The sequence below is a fragment of the Callospermophilus lateralis genome, chromosome 5 (assembly GCF_048772815.1).
Source record: "Callospermophilus lateralis isolate mCalLat2 chromosome 5, mCalLat2.hap1, whole genome shotgun sequence".
Classification (NCBI taxonomy): domain Eukaryota; kingdom Metazoa; phylum Chordata; class Mammalia; order Rodentia; family Sciuridae; genus Callospermophilus; species Callospermophilus lateralis.
Genome location: NC_135309.1, coordinates 147,884,778 through 147,902,832, shown reverse-complemented (window position 1 = coordinate 147,902,832; position 18,055 = coordinate 147,884,778). Strand labels below are relative to the sequence as shown.

The following is an 18,055-nucleotide window of genomic DNA, read 5'->3' as shown; positions in this document are numbered from 1 at the left end:
CTTTATTACACTGGAGTGTTTTTATTACTCAAATTTATTTTAATGATTCAATAAAGCAGAGGAAATTTCTCAATTAACCCCACATATTATGTGGTATTAACTTGATATTGCATACATTTTATAAAAGTCTCCAGATATACCTCAGATTTTTCTTATTATTTACTGAATAACTAAGTAATCAGTTGTCTCACCAACATTTTTAATAAATCAAACCCAAAGTCCTCTGGTAGACCAAGTAACAGAGGCTCAATTCTGTCACTTAGTAGAAACTGTGAGACTAGGAGACAGCTCTCTCCTGCACCCACTCCCCGACCACACACCTACAACTTTCACTACTTCAGTGAGCTTTCTGCCTTAGTTCAAGATTTAAAGTCCCATGAGATTGGCTAAACTCAGGCCTTGTGCTTCCTCTTGGCTCAACCAAGGGTCTGGAGAGGAAGGATCAGTCCTTTCTGGTTTCCTAACTAGAAAATGACTTCCTAGGGGAATCCTGGGCGATGCTCTTTTGCTATCCTATCCACAGAAAAGACGACACCCAAAAGGAGGATAAGACCATAGGGAGAGAGTCATGGAAGGTCCTACGTCCCCAAATTCTCTTATATAGAGCATGCATGTACGTTTAGAATATTTGCATATACCTTTTTGCACACATGTTCAAATATTTCTGAGATAAATACCTATGAAAACATAATGAGATACATATATCTCAATTTTTACTAACCACTGATATTGCTCTCCCAAAAAGATTGAATAAATTTTTAAGTATGTTCTGTCATTCAATGGGGGTAAATTCTTAAAGCAAAATTTCTGTGTCTAAGACAGTTTCTTAACCTTGGCACTACTGACATTTTTTAAGTATACTCAAAGGACTTAAAAACAGCATACTACAGGGACACAGTTTAATGTTTATAGCAGCACAATTCACAACTAGCTAAACTGTGGAACCAACCTAGATGCCCTTCAGTAGATGAATGGATAAAAAAAATGTGGCATATATACACAATGGAATATTACTCAGAAATAAAAGAGAATAAAATCATGGCATTTGCAGGTAAATGGATGGCGTTGAAGAAGAAAATGCTAAGTAAGCCAATTCCCCCCACCCCCGAAAAAATGCCAAATGTTTTCTCTGATATAAGGAGGCTGATTCATAGTGGGGTAGGGAGGGGGAGCATGGGAGGAATAGACAAACTCTAGATAGGACAGAGGGGTGGAAGGGGAAGGGAGGGGGCAGGGAGTTAGAAATGATGGTGGAATGTGATGGACATCATTATCCAAAGTACAGGTATGAAGACACAAATTGGTGTGAATATACTTTATGTACAACCAGAGATATGAAAAATTGTGCTGTATATGTGTAATAAGAATTGTAATGCATTTTACTGTCATTTATTTTTAAAAAATCAATTTAAAATATTTTTAGTTATAGATGGACAAAATAACTTTATTATTTATCTATTTTTATGTGGTGCTGAGGATTGAACCCAGTGCCTCACACGTGCTAGGTAAGTGCTCTACCACTAAGCCACAACCCCAGTCCCACTATTGACAGTTGGATGGTTTATGTAGGGTATGTATGATTGCATCAAAGGGTGTTTGACAGCGTCCCTGGTCTCTCCCCAACCCAGCCGTGAAAACCATGATATCCCAACATTGTCAAATGACCCTGGGTTGGGGCACAAAACTGACCTCCCCCACCTATTGACAACTGCTGATTTAAGAGAATGAATATATTAGAGAATTTTAATAAATATAATCAAACTTACATCTAGAAAATGAACTAATTTGGAAGCTTATGTTATTGTATGGGGAAACCTCATATAAATAATACAGGTAATAAAGTGAGTAACCCCCTTACAATTTTCAGCTCTTTAAAACACACTGTCAAGAGAATAAAATGACAAGCCACATATTGGAAAGAATATTCACAAAAGACTTATCTAATAAAGAATTCTTAGTAAAATATACAAATGCTGTGGGCTGCATGTTTGTGTCCTCCCAAAATTCTTATGTTGAATATAATCCCCATTGTGACAGCACTGGGAGATGGGCCTTTTCAGGGGGATTAGGTCATAAGGAGGAGCCCTTGTGAATGGGATTAATGTGCTTATAAAAATGAGTCCTCACACTGTGTCCCTTCCTCTTTTCCTATGAAAACACAGCAAATGGACCAAGGAGTAGGTCTTTACCAGATAGTGACTCTGTCAGTCCCTTGTTCTTGTACTTTGTATATTCCAGAACTATAAGACACAAATTTCTGTTGTTCGTAAGTCACCCAGTTCATGGTATTTTGTTATAACAACTGAACAAACTAAGACAGCAAAGAACTCCTACAACTCAAAATAAGAAAACAACCCAATTAAAAGCTGGACCAAAAAACCTTATCAAAGAAGTTCTGCAGATGGCAAATAAGCATTCAAATAATCAAATGTCATCCGGGAAATGTAAATAAAAACAATGAGATATCACTGAGTATTTATTCAAATGGTCAAAATCCAGAACACTGACAACACCAAATACTGGCAAGTAGGTGAAGTTACAGGAACTCTCATTCGCTGCTGGTGGGAATGCTAAATGGTACCATCAGTTTGCAAGACAATTTGGTGTTTTTGTTTTTTTTTTAAATAAAACTAATCATATTCTTGTATTATCCAGCATTGGCACTCCTTGGTACATAAAGAAGTCAAAAACTTATCTTTACACAAAACTCTGCAAAATGGACGTTTATTGTGTTTCTATTCATATATGTTAACACTTGGAAGTAACCAAGATATACTTTGGTAACCAAAATTCACCTTTAGTAAGTGAGTGGATAAATAAACTATGGTACATGCAGACGATGGACTATTATTCAGCACTTAAAAGAAATTAAGCCATGAAAAGACATGGAGAAGACTTAAATGCATATTACTAACTGAAAGAAATCAATCTGAAAAAGGCTACATATTGTGTGATTCTAACTATATGACGTTCTGGAAAAGGCAAAACAATAAAGACAGTAAGAAGATCAGAGGTTTCAACAGATTAGGGATTGTAAAGAAGGAAGGATAAAAAGTGAAGCTCAGAGGAATTTTATGGCAATAAAACTATTTTACTCTAATGATGGATACAAGTCCTGTACATTTGTTCCACCCATAGTGTATACAACACCAAATATGAAATCTCTAACTACTGACTTTAGGTGAAGTTCATAATTAAATTATAACAAAAGTGCCACTCTGATGGGGGATGTTCATAATGGGGACATCTGTGCATGTGTGGAGGTAGGAGTATATGGAAAATCTCTGTGCCTTCCTCTCAATTTTGCTATGAAACTAAAAGTGCTCTAAAATAGGAAGTCTTACAAAACTTGGAAAATCTGATTTTGAAAGTTGAATATTTTCATATGAATTTGCCTCCTTTTCTTCCTCTGTTCATGTGTTTTGCACTTTTTCAATTGGGTTGTTAATTTTTTCTCGTTGGTTTATAGGAACCCTTTCCACGTTGAAGATCTGAAACTTTCTCCTCGTTTTTTTTCCAGGTAGCTTTATGCTTCGATCTGACTGCATAACTACCCACTGCTGGTCAGCTTTGTTATTGAGTTAAGAGCTCTGTGCTAACGTAACCACAAAGATAACTGAAAAGTGGGAAGAAAGACAGTGGAAATAAATTATCAGTCCCTCACAGAAACATAAAATAACTAGCAAGCACAGCCATATCCCTAGTCCTAGGAAGAGCACTTGCTCCCCTTGCTCTGGGAACAGTTGCACCAGATGGTTGGGTGCCCCTGAAGGCAGGCTTTTTAAGTCAATACGGGGGTGGGGAAGCCAGTTATCTTCAGCTCTGTGTACCTGCAACGGTTCTCTACAGAAAAAACACTCCAAGTATTGTAAGCAAAATGGTAGTTGTGCAAGTTGGCATAAAAGCTAGAGGAAAGGAAGCAAGGAGCCTCCATTGGGTCTATTTTAAGGGGAGAGGAGATTTGCTCTACAGGAGCAATCGAGAACCAGGAGGCCCCCAACTTCACCCTCCCCGTTGCCATCACAGCTGCCACAGCTGTCTCTAGACACCCAGGCCAGTGAAGGACTCTGGGAGGGACCTAATTTACATTCAGAATATTGACCACAGGGAAGTCTGAGAAATGTAGTTTAGATTTCTTCTGCCTTTGCAGAATGGTAATAGCACCTAGAAAAAGGGTTAAATGGATGTCGAACAAGTCAACCCATAGTATCTACAATATCTTGGTCCCATGAAACATGAACTCCAAAACGCTGTCCCTTTTACTTTCATGTTCTCCAGAAAGTATGTAAATCAAACCCTGCTGGAACATCGTTAGATCTGACTCCTATTTCATTGGTATTTTCACTAGTTTATTTTCTTCTTTATGCACCTAAAATACGAGTTGAGCTCCCTGTAGGTAGGTACCAGGCACTGGGTCAGTCAGTGAGGTCACATTGAGGATGAAGAGAGATGTGGGGCTAAAACAAGTTAGCAGGACATGACAACTGGGTATGAGAAACACTACAGCTGGAAGATAGATACAGAGCACTTTCATGACACCCAGTGTGTCTTCATACTGTTACTGGAGTCCTAGGTCAGAGGCCTGACTCTGGGGATCCAACAAATCACGTCCAGCCACTTAACCCAAAAACCAAACAGAAAGGTAATGGTAAAAAGCATGAAAGGAATTTTAATCAGTGTAGCCACTGGAAAGACAAGGGGACCTGTGTCTTTAGCCCTGACAATGGCTTTGAGGTTTCACAGATTGGGGAATGAAGGCAAGGGTTGAGGGTTTCTATAGCTGGAGGCTTTTCACAGCTGCCACCACAACTAAACAAGGTCATCGGTGGTCTCTCATCTTAGGATTGGTCAGGTGGGACCTCATCCCTGATAAGAAAGTTGCTGTTTCCTGGGGGTTGGGAGGTAGCTTTGACTCATCACAAGATGATTATCAGATCAGACCTTGTTCCTGGAATCTAATGTGACCTGGAGTAAAGGAGATGGATGCAAAATGTAGGCAGAGATGTCAAATCTTTTTAAAAAATTTTTATTTTACATTATATATATTATTTGTTAATTATTTTGTTAATTATACACGACCGTAGAATGCATTTTGAGATGTCAAGTCTTTAGTCTTGCTTTAGCCAGCTCTCAGCCATTGGCAAGGGAAAATGAAGAGCCTTAGTCCTTGTTACAATCCCGGCTCTACCTGACACAGAACTAGGCATGAGGCAGACAGCGCGGGGATGGGAAAGTGTCCCATGCAGAGAAAGCAGCCTCTACTTTTCCCAAACAAGCTGGGGGAAAAGCCAGAAGTGAGAAGGAGTGTGCCACCTAATCAGCTGGGAACACACAAAAGGGGGCTTCCTCCTGCCTGTGGAGGAAGTGGACCTAACCACAGCTGGTGAGTGAGAGCTGGACAGGTCAGATGTTTGGACCAAATACCCAAGTATTCTAGAGGAATCTGTTAAATATGGGAAACCAAATTATAACTGAATTTTAAAGCTGGACTATTTTCTTTATGGAGGAAACTTTATAAGCTTAAAAGAGGTTAAAAAATAAAAGTAATGGATTCTAAATCATAAAACTTTCATTACCCACTTCAAAAATTACAGAAGGAAAATTCAAAACAATAGATTGAGGGGTAAATAATTGTAGCAAAATGACAGGCCAAGGGATATCTTGATTGTAAAACTCATACATATTGATAAAAACATATGCAGACCCTAATAAATAAAATATGAAGGACAACTCACAAAAGAAGAGAGATAGCAAGTCAACACACATGGGGAAATATTCAAATGTGTGAGCTATCAAATAAACATAATTTTTAAAAATTGAAATGTTGTTTTCACCTATTAAATTAAGCCAAAATATTTAAGTGAGAGTAACTAATGCTGACAAGTGTACATAAATGTGCTGCTCTCAAAAAAAATCACTTATGGCAGTGCAAATGAGTATTCAGGCATTTTGAAAGATAATTTGGCAATGTGCAATGATATCGAGAGCCATAAATCTGTTCTATCCGTTGGCTCCCAGAAGCGTGATTACTTTGCCTGAAGAAAGAATCTTAAGAGAAGGCTGCACCGTGAAGTTGTCCTTCAGAGTATCACTTATGACACATGGAAACCATGAACAGTCTAAATATTTAGAAACAGGACAACAGCCAGGTCATGCAGGTGGTACGTCACCTGCATGGACTCGTGTGCAAACATTCAAAATGTGATTTAACTAAACACATATGGTGTCTTGGGTCCTGGAGCTGAAATAGGACATTGGCAGGGAAACCAGTAAAATCCAAGTAGTCTGATTTAGTCGATAGTGTTGTACTCTTACTGCTCAGCACCCTCACTAACAGTCTGGATTTGACAAATGTACTGGGGTTACGTGAGAAGTTAACTAGAGGGGAAACTGGGTGAAAGCAGTATAGGAATTCTCTCCACGACCTTTGCAATTCTTCTATAAATCTAAATTTATTTCAAAATAAAAAGCATATTTAGATAATAAGGCCTAGATCACACTGTAACAAAATTATGGAGTGGTGGTAAACAAACAAACAAATACCAAATTGCCAATGATGCAGCTATTACAGTTACATAATATATTCATTTGAAAAAATCATTTGAAGACCAGAGAAAAAGGCTAATTGCCACATTAAGGAAACTAAAATTAAGTATGATTTCCTCCCTATTTCCTCCTACTTGACAAGCTTTCCAGAATGTTATTATATTGTTTTTCACAATTTAAAAATTTTCTTTTCAAAAATATTTTTACATCCAAAAGACCAAAAGTTGCACAGGAACAGATATACCTGCATCTGTGCTTTCTATAGGAAATCCACAAAATAACACTTCATGAAGTTTGCACCACTCAGATTAGCACAAACCATGCTATTTTGTGTTTGCAGTGTTTTTCCTCCAAAGATATAACAGTTTGCAATTACTGAAGCAGATCTATTAGTTCTCAACTACAAAAATAATGTATCTGCATAAAATGATGTATGATAATACAAATCAACTATTTCAGCAAACTGAGGGATACCCAGGAAAGAGAATATTAGTGAGCAATAACCTAATAATATGATAATAATAGGTAATAAATCTAAACAAGGGGGTGAAAGACCTCCACAGTAAAAACTACAGAACACTGAGGAAAAAATTAAAGAAGACCTTAGAAAATGGAAAGCCTCCCATGTTCTTGAATAGGCAGAATTACTATTGTCAAATGGCCAAAAGTAATATATTCAATACAATTCCCATCACAATACCAACGACATAGAACTAGAAAAAAAAAACATTCCTAAAACTCACATGGCACAATAGCCAAGCAATACTGAGCAAGAAGAGGGATTCTGGGGGCATTATAACACCAGATCCCAAATTATACTACAGAGATGTAGTGACAAAACGGCATGGTGTTGCCATCAAAACAGGTGTAAAGAACCAATGGAGTAGAATAGAAGACACAGAGACAAACCCACACAGTTACAGTTATCTGATAGACAAAGGTGCCCAAACCATAGACTTTTCAACAAATGCTGCTGGGAAAACTGGATATCCATACGTAGAAGAATGAAACTAGACCCCTACCTCTCAGCCTGCACAAAAGTCACTCAGCATGGATCAAAACCCTAGGAATTAGACCACAAATTTTGCAACCACTAGAAAAAAAACATACTTAAAGTATCTCTGCTGATGACATGATCCTATATGTAGAAGACCAAAAAACTCCACCAAAGGCTCTGGAGCTGATATACAAATTCAGCAAAGTAGCAGAATACAAGATTGACAGCTCTTCTGTAGTCTGGTAATGTAAAAAATCAGGAAAATGTTCAGATCTTTTTTAAAAATCATAAAGTTAAATTAAATACAGTTAAAACTCCGTGCTCCATGTCTACCCCCTTTCTTCCTCTTCTCCAGAGGTATCAACCATTCTGATGATTCTAGGTCTTCTCCTCATGTAAGTTCACACTTTTATTTTACTGAAAACAATCTGACTATCCATTAGCGAAGGAATGGATATCCTGTGACTTGTCCATACAATGAACCAGTATCTTTACCACCTGAGCATTTATTCTTTGAAGAGAGATGCCTTTGTGAATTTTAATGCACTTCTCAAACATTAGTCAGTTTCAGTTTCTCCCTCCCTGCTGGCCTAGAAATCTTCTTTGGTTTTTAAATCTGTTTCTGCATGGGGTGGACCCCTGTGCATTTTGGTTTCAAAAAGTTTATTGCTGCCACCTTCTGCCTGTTCCCTTTGCTCTGCTGGTTAACAGCTCTTCCCCAGCTTACAGGCATCTTGGTGGGGACTGAAGAGACCAGTAGCAAAGACGTCTGCTCAATCTTCCATGTTTGCCCCAAGTCAGTCGATTCTAATAGCCATATGAAATAGAGGACAGCGACCTTCTCTCTTACAGATGCAGAAACTGGGTTTATGGATTTAAGATCTTATATCAAGGAGACAGAAGGAGGCAGAGACAGTAAGGAACGAGGTAGAGAATTCTTTCTCTCCCCACCTGTTCAGGCTGATGTTCTTGGAAATTCTGCCTGGTCTCTCCTTCTGAGCTCCCATTCACCCTCTTTCCTTGCAGTCACTGCTACATGCTTGCTGTGGCTCCCCAATCTCTTTTTCCAGCCAGCACCTGCTTCCGAGGGGCAGGCCTCTAAACCCAAACTGCCAAGTGGACCCAGATGTCAGATGAGCCTTCAAACCCAACTTGTCAGACCTGACTTCATCATCTTCCTTTTCAACCCACGCTCTTCTAGGAATCCTGGCAAATGACATAGTCATCCACCACAACTTTCAGAAACCTGGAAGCCACCCTTGGTGTCAAAGTGGTCGAACTGTATCCATCCTCTTTGTGCAAGCCTCAGCATCCAACCCTGTGCCTGGAGTAGCACTGTCCAGAGTTGTGCATGCAGGGTCACCTCTTTCACATCCCCAGATCCTGAGGGATTTAGTTTTCTTCTTTTTGGAGAATGTGTTTTAGTAAATGAGATTCCCCCCCTGCCCCCATCTTGTAAAGCATTTGAATACAGGGCCAAGGCTGGGGCCATGGGCTTAAGGAATTCTGAATTGATGTGTAGTTGGAGAAGGAAAAAACCCAAACTTTTCAAACAACATTTGCATTTTTAGTCCAGAAATGTTCTCTTTGTGTGTTTATTTGGCATGTCCTTGAGAGTGGGGCAGATCTCCAGTGGGGCCTCTCTGAAGCAGTGTTTGCTGAGCAAGCACATTGCTTATATGTAGACTGTAGGATGACCAGGGTATCACGGGGGGGAAGGCTACAGGCAGGAGTAAGTCAGCCAGTGAAACTCCCAGGTTTGAGGCAAATTCAAGAAAGGGAAGGGTGGTGGGCACAGAAAGTCCACAGGAATAATCAGGCCAAGTTAAGACACATGTCCTGGCATCAGCATAGAGACCTTGGGGTGTGGTCCCAACCAGGATGTGTGGATCACAGTGATTCTCTAACTCTTCTCCAGCTACCTGAAACTTTGCGCACATCTCTTTAATCTCTAAATCATCAGTGTAAAGTCAAATCTTTGCATAGGGCAAGTAAAGACCAAATTGCACTCTCCAAACACTTTAAATGAAGCAAAAAAAAAAAAAAAAACAAAGTTTTAATAATAGTTAAAACTCTGAAGTCTTCTGGTCTCTTATCTATTATATTAAAACAAACTACTGCCTCCTCAATATTAAAAAAAAAATAACAGTAGTAGGCCACTTAGGTTTAGAACAAATAAGATTTAAGCAGTTATATACAAAAATAGCATTCATATCTCTCCAACAATGGTTACAAATGACAAGAAAATATTATGTAAGAGAAAACAAGTTTTGAAGAACTGAGCCTTTAAACTAGTATAATGCATTTACAAAGTATACCCTGAAGCTGAGTTCTTATAAGCTAAACGCTGTGCATCTGAAGAGATAACTAAATAAAAGTGTGTTTCTTTGCCATGAGGGAGCTATACTCTGGAGCTTTCTTCTTTGCAGACATTTAAAACTGTATTAGCCCTTTTTTGCATTAGAAATTTCTGAATAATTAGGTCAATTTCTTATGGTAATTTTATTTCACAAAATACTTCAACTTCCTGAGCAAAATTCATCTCTGATTCAATTAGTCTTGAAATCCAATTCATAAAAACACTTCAAAATGCAAATAAAAATATTGTCTATGACAGAAATACATTGTTAGCTTTTCAGTTATTTGATTTTCATGGAATGAACCAAGTTATATTCACTGATGCAATGGAAAGTGCCTAGACCAACTAAAAATAGAAAATTCTTAAATAAGAAAACAAAAAAACATTTCTCTCTTTTTGCTCTAATATCACCATTACTAAAGTAGTATTGTGAATATGTAACCAAAACACTGCACCCACAAAGCCACTTACAAGGTGGTGCCTTTCAGGCAGCAGTGAAAATGTGGGTTCCAGAGACAGAACAAGGTTTGTTGAAGTTAACCTGGGATTAAAGAAATTTTCAGACACCGAGACGCAGTGGGTAATGTCTTATTTGGTTGGCTTCTCTTTGAGGCAGTTGCTATTCACATCACAAACACACTTCCCTCTGAATTCCGCCATTCCAAGGTGTAACTCTAGAATACAACCTGCCATTGCAGAGCAGGAGTGGACAGAGCCGGGATGTGGACTGAGATGGTGGTACGTGTGCATGTGAGCATCTGTCAGGCAGCACAGGGTGCGGCATGGGGCGGTGCAGGACTCAGGGGGCAGGTCTCTATACTGCTTCTTTAAGTGCTAATTCAGGGAGTCTGAGAAATCAAAATTAGAACCCAGTCTTTCAAGTCATAATGAAAGGATATTGAATATTTATCCGGGTAGAAAGAGAGGAAATATTGTATATAATAGTTTGTTTGCTTGCTTGTTTACAAAATTTACATTTTTATACAAATGATATGTAGGCTGTTGTACTCCACACACAAGCACTAGGGGCAAGTCTACCTCTGGGTGTTGCATGATGGTGCTTCATAAATTGAGCTCAGCTGGTTGTGAGGATTCATGCAGAGGATTCCCGCTACCCAGCTGGTGACTTCTGGCAGAGGAAAACCCAGGCTGGGAGCATCTTGCAGCAATGCTTGTTAAGCAGCAGCCAGCCAGCCCCAGAGAACACAGGTGTCAGAGGTGGAGAGATGGGGGAGAGGGAGGTAGCACCATACAGTGGGCAACTACTAGGATGACAAGCAGAAGACCAACTTCTAGGCCCAGCTCTGCCCTAGCTCCACTTACGTTGGAGAAGGTTAATGCCATGACAGCTGTCATATGCCTATTTGGGGAAGAGCTTGCACAGCATGATCTGTTGCTTTCATCCACTCCAACTGGCTTCTCACCTCATCATCCAAGAAAGCAAGCAGGAATGCTGGAAATCTCTACTCACCAACCTCCTGCTACCACACACGTGCACACATACACATGCACATGCATGTACCCACTGTTATGGTTTGGATATGAGGTGTCCTCTAAGACGTGTATGTTGAAGGTTTGATCTCCAATACAGCAATGTTCAGAGGTGGAGTTTGAGGGTAGTGATTGGACCATAGAGTCTCTGACCTTGTCAGAGGATTAATCCATAACGAATTAATCCATTGATAGTTGAATGGACGACCGGCAGCAGCAGAAATTGTGGAAGTTAAAACCTGGTTGAAGGAAGTGGGTCACTGGGGTTACACCCTGGAAGGACAGTTCTTGTACCTGGCCCCCTCTCTAGCTCTCTCTGCATCCCAGCTGCCATGAGCTGGGCAGCTTTCCTCTGCCATGCCCTTCTGTCATCACGTTCTGCCTCACCTGAGCCCAAAGCAGTGGAGCTTGTTGAGTGTGGACTGAAACCTCCGAACTTGTGAACCAAAATAACCTTTTTCTCCTTTAAGTTATTTATGTCAGGTACTTTGATCCCAGCATCAAAAAGCCAACTCACATACACATAAGTAAACATACATTCATACTGACAACACATACAGCCTTGCCCTCCACTTTCACTCAGTTAACAACTGGAGTGGACGAACGACTGTGGACTATGAACCTCAGCAGAGTCATCCAAACAAGAGTACAGTGTGGAAGCTGGAGGGAGACTGGAATTCATCTAAACCAGTGGTTTTCAAACTTTAGGGAGAATCAGAATCACTTGTATTAAAGAAAGACTTGTAATAATAGACTTTGGGTCCCTCTCCGAGTTCCTGAGGAAGTCAGAAATGGAATTCCAAATTTGCATTTCTTACATATTCTCTGGAGGTGCTGCTGCGCCTGGCTCCTGAGCCACTGATTTGCTCTAAACTCTGCCTTAATAATGGAAAATTATAACTCAGAGAAGCTAAATGTCTTGTGTGAGGTCACAGTAATTAGTGATAAGCTCCAACCAAGGCCTTGATTTATTGAGACCCTCACCATGTGCTTTCACCATCCGATATGAAAAGCTACAGTGGCTTTTCATTCTACCCTGGCCCTCTTCTCCAGATGCACTGACCCCCCGTCCTTTGGGCTGCTTCCACATATGCCACAACCCTGGCAGCAGATCCGGACTAAGGAGATTGCCACTATAGAGTATTGCAAAATTTCTCAGTGTCTGGGTCAAGGACAGTTACATGAAATTTGACAAAACTCCCCAGATGGTGCTGATGTGTGCCTGCTCCAGACTGAGTAGTCAGTCCCATTCTTCCAGGTGATCTCGTCCATTCCTATAGCATCCCCAGGCACCTACCAAATGAATCTTTTCAAGTATGTTTCACATACCTAATTGGTCATCTCAGCCTTGAAGGTTCACAAATATCCCAAACACCAAATAGAACCATCATCTTCTCCCTTCAAATATCCTGCTCCTACATCCCCTGAAATCCAGACACCTGGAAGCACCATTAAGTTCTCCTTTTTATGTTCCAGATTGACTCTCCAGGCCACTTGCAAGAGCCCATAGAACATAAGATCCATAAGAAAAGGGACTTTTGCATCACATCTTTATCCTGAGTTTTTGCAATAGTCTCTGGAACATAGTTGGCATTCCATAAATATTTGCTACCTGGTTGATTAAATGGCTGACTGAAAAACTCTGTCCTCTTTCTTGTACTACTGTCCTGACCTTACCCAGCTTCTTTATCAATCTGACCTGATGTCCCTGAATTAAACACAAACTTGAATTTGCTCTTCCAGGTGCTCATATTGTCATAGGCTATTAGGTGCAAATATGGGTCCTTCCTCCTCCACCAGACCTGTCTAGAGACCTGCTTAGATGGGGACTCAGGTTTAGTTCATTCCCAGTCTGAGGGTCTAGAGAATCCCTTGCAATAGAGACACTGGGAATTGAGGATCTGTGAAAAGGAATAGGACCACCTTTCCAAAGAAAGTTTAGAATTGGCACTGGGAAAGGGCCAAGGTGATGTGCATCCCTAATACAGATTCTCACCATCCCATGGACCTTAGGCCAGGACCATGGTCTTTGTAAGGACAAGGGATCATGTGCTTACAAACACCTACTATCAAGTTCTCTCCTACAGCCTCAGGGAACACTGCCTACTCTCACAGAAGGCAGCCCTCTCTACAACATTCCAGCTCCCTACTAGATGAGGAGTCTTTTTGAGTTACTGTGACCACAATGAAGATCATTGCAGAAGAGGAGAGATTTGTCATTAAAACACAGGAGCTTCTTGCTGCAGGCCAAATCCATGAATGGGTGCCAGCCTGTGGTGAGGAAGCTTTGAAACAGGATACTTGCGTAACCTCAGAGTATCTCACCAAAAACATCGATAAAGTACTATGGTGGTTTTCACATGACCACAAATTCTTTGATATTCTTCTCTAAGGGAGATGGAGCATGCTTCAGCCCATTCAGACTTCCATAACAAAATACCATAAACTCTGTAATTTAAATTCAATACTGTGTTTCCCATAGCTCTGGAGGATAGAATGTCCAACATCAAGGCACTGATAACTCATATCTGGTGATACCAGATTTCTGGTTCATGATGGCACCTTCTCACTGTATCTTCATAGGGTAGAAGAGGAGACTCGGATCTCTTCAGACCCTTATAATGACATTAATACAATTTATGAGGAATCCACTCCCATGAGCTAATCACCTCCCAAAGACTCCACCTTAGAATACCATCAGATTTGGATTTAGGTTTTAGGTGTCAACATATACATTTGGAGGAGATAAACAGTCCACAATAGAGTGGAGTGTAGGGTGTATTTAGTTATTCTCTTCTAAAAACAAGTATGAACAAGGAGAAATAGCAACTTTATAGTGGAGAAATCTGGCAGATGTCACTTTAACCAACTGATGAAGGTTGCCATCACCAGATATAAGCATGTTGACATCACGTGTTTTCTAATATGATGACATGAGAAGAGCACTTCTCACTTCTGTGTTATTCCTGTCAAAAATTCACAGTGCCAGACTAATCAGGAGAAAATTGAGTGACACTCTATAAAATAATTGACCCACATGTTTCAACAGCATCAAGGGGCATAAAAAAGAAATGACTGAGCATCTGCCACCAGTTGAATGAGACTAGAAAGATGTGGCCACAAAAGGCAACATGGTGCCTTTGGATTGGATTCTGCAGTAGAAAGCTGGTAGAAGTTGAATGAGAACTGTGTTTTAGTTAATAGTATTAAAGTCATGTTAATTTCTTAGTTTCAGTACCTGTATCACTTATCAAATTAAGTTCATATTAGAGGAAGCTGAATGATGGATAGATGAGAAGGCTACACTATTATCAAAACTCTTGCATGGATCTAAAATTACTCTAAAATAAAATGAATGAATTAAAAAATGAGGGTCCTTCCTTTAGTCATCATAATCACAGCAGGAGTCCCTCTTCTCTCAGAAGGTTCTTTTCATTGGGCAAGGCTCTCACCTCCCAGAGCAGGAATACTCTATGCCTGGAAAATTGACAACAGGAAGCTGATACCTTCCCCAAGTGCCTGCTTGCAGTAACTGAACAGCCACGCTAACGCATTAGTAAAAGCAGATCTCCTTCTTTCTCCAACTTAGGATCAGGTTTCTCTCCTGTTTCCTCCTGCCAACACTGACTTCTGGTAGCATCTGGCAGCGCATCTGGTGAGGGGGTGTGTGGTCTACACTTGCCTTGGGAAGCATCTTCTCCCTTTCCTTTGTGCTGGGCCAGAATTCATCCCCTGCCATTTTCCTGATGGCAACAAGAAACATCTGACCAAGCCGTCACCTGTAGTTCCTTCCTGGCAAAGTTACTAGGTTAGTAGAACATGAAGCTTAATCATTAATAAACCACATAAGCTTATATGTCGTTACAAAGAGCTTAAAACTTCTTGCCTTTCAGGGACACAGATCCCCAGGCAAAGCATATGGTGTGGTGAGAGGATGTAACCTTTCCCAAGCTCCCACGCCTCCCTCACTCTCTCTCCATCCTACCTCTTCCCAGGCACTTTCATCCTCAACAGCTCTTAGATACACAAGTAAGGCCACATAGCTACACACGACATTATGTATGCTATTTTTCATTCTTTCAAGCTAGGTGTCAGTGTAGCCATTTTTCAAATGAGGAAGCTGAGGATAGACATTAAGGGACATGTTCCAGATTATAAAAGGTGCAGGAGTCAAGATTTTACCAAGGCCAATCTGCCTCCAAAATGCATGTTTGCAGCTACTTCCAAGATCCCAATAACGGGTAATGCACCTTCTTCTCTCCAAACTTCCTTAGAAAGATCTTCAAAGGTGACATAAGAAAACAAAGAAATTTTATTTCCTCAGTTTCAGGGTTGAGGAACAGACTATCCTGACAAAGTTATTTATTCTCCTAAAAAGGAACAGGGGGAGCCACTGAATTGGACCTCATATGTCAATGGCATTTGGGGTGGGGGGCATGTAAGAGTGGGGGCCGTGGAAGGAAGTGGGACTCAATGGAATCGGGACTAAAATATGGAGAAGATGCTGCACCTTTGACAAAAATGCCAACCTCACAAAAATGTGAAGATAAAGATTAATAATAGCTTAAATGCATTCATTATTCATTACTTATCAGTTACTGTTTTAAAAAGCTCTTCTGGATTCAATCCCCAGTACCAAACAACAACAAAAAGTGATTGAGACAGACCATGAACCAAGATGGCTCCAGACCCTGGGCATGGAGCAGGCATGAAGCTTAGGGTTTGAATGTGATGAGAGATGGAGAGTAGGTAGACATGGAGACCAGTTAGGCATAAAGACTCAGGCTCAAAAAAAAAAAAAAAAGTCAAATATCATATGTCAGAAATCCTAAAGAAACAACTTGATGTTGCTCTAAGTTCTGAAAGTGAAGTTCAGACCAAATTTATTCAACCAACCAACCAAAGAACAGTGCCTCCTCAGGCAATTCTAGCAATAAAAATGAACAAAAAATAGCAAACAACCACTTTAAGGATCAAATTCTGCTTAGGCATTTTATACATATTTTTACAACTATCTTAACAAGAACCCTATTTTACAGATGTGAAAATTGAGACTGAAAGAGATGAAATAACTTTCCCCAGTCACACATTCCATGGATGACAACTAGAAATGTAGGTTGGATGGACTCAGAAAAACCAACCTATCAATCACTAGGATCCATAGTCCTTCTTATTGGCAAAGACATCAACTTCCTCTAATGTTCTAGTTTCAGATCATCTGTGCCAGATCTACCTAGTTGGGAATTAGGATGATTAACTGAGAAACTATAACAAGAACAACTCACACATAAACTTTTAAAACACACTTGACATTCATGGAAAGAATGGTGCTATCACCTATGTAAGAATAAGTCACAGAAACATGGATCATGCCTATCAGGACTTATGCTCTCAATGACGAGAAAGGATCAGCATAACTGAAACAATAAGATATGAAGAGTTTTCTATTTTCCAATACAAGTAGATCATGTCTAGGTAGCAGAGAAGAGGGGAACCACAAAGACTGGAATCACTAGCCACTATAAAATCTGATTTAGAAAATCAGTACTCACTAAATGAGATTTGAGATAGAGGTAGTCAACTTAAAGAGATGTATTTGAATGTAATTGAATAAAATATAAGGTTAAATCATTGTTATGAACCCCCATAACAATGTGTGTCCTGGTGGTTATCAATTTTGATTAGTCAATGCTCATGATATACCAACCGTTAAATTTTTATTTTGACTTGTCTTCTGCTATCAGTCAGGATAGGCTAGGCTGTGCTACTATAACAAATACCCACTCCCCAACACTGTGGCTTTCAACAAGGATGTATTTATTGTGCATTTTACAAAATCACCAAAAGTTGGCTGCAACTCTCTTTCACATGATATCCACAGTAGGCACAGCCTAGTGAGTAGCTTCTACCTAACTCATAGGAAGCCATGAACTCATTCTTTAAGCTTCTTCCCAATAGTGACACAAGTCACTACCACTCACCTTTCAAAGAAAAGAAGTAGTCACATGGTTCTACCTGAGTTCAACAGGTCACCATTATGAATTAATAATAGCATTCTTCCAATTTTTGAAGGAAAAGTATGTCTGTGGGTGGGTAGTGAGGATTCATGTAGTATAGAAAAATTAGAGTCAGAGGCAAACAATGGTGATGTCCACCGAGGCCCTGTCCAGGGGACTCAATGACTGGGAAGCCTTCTAACGAAGACCTTCTACATCCTTCGTATCTCCTTTCAACAAACAGCAATCACTCTTTGACCTCTTCAGGACCCAAGAAGAACAAAACTAGTAGACATTTGCAAGTATCCATCATCCATATCCTCACATTCACATAAATGCTCTGGGTCTGCTGGGCTCTGTCTTGAAATAGTGGACTTAAAATACCCTTCAACTATAATTAAACCACCATGGTATTGGCATAAGAATGGACAGGCAGATCAATAGAACAGAACAGATAGCCTTGGAATGTATAAAAACTTAATTTATGATAAGAAAGGCACCTTGGATCAATGGGGAATGGAAGAATTATTCAACGGATGACACCAGGATAGTTGGTTAGCAAATTAGAAGAGAAAATCAATTTCCAGCTTTAATTCATACTTCACACCAACATAACTTTAACTCCAGATGGATTAAAGAATTAGAGAAATAAACATTTGTAAAGCT

The 18,055-nt window shown here is 39.9% G+C and overlaps 1 protein-coding gene across 2 annotated transcripts in view; it reads right to left on the bottom strand.

Annotated features, from left to right (window-relative positions):
- The window catches only part of Egflam (EGF like, fibronectin type III and laminin G domains), a 173,837-nt gene that overhangs the window by 113,948 nt on the left and 41,834 nt on the right, over positions 1-18,055 (bottom strand). The gene's annotated exons all lie outside the window — the stretch shown is intronic.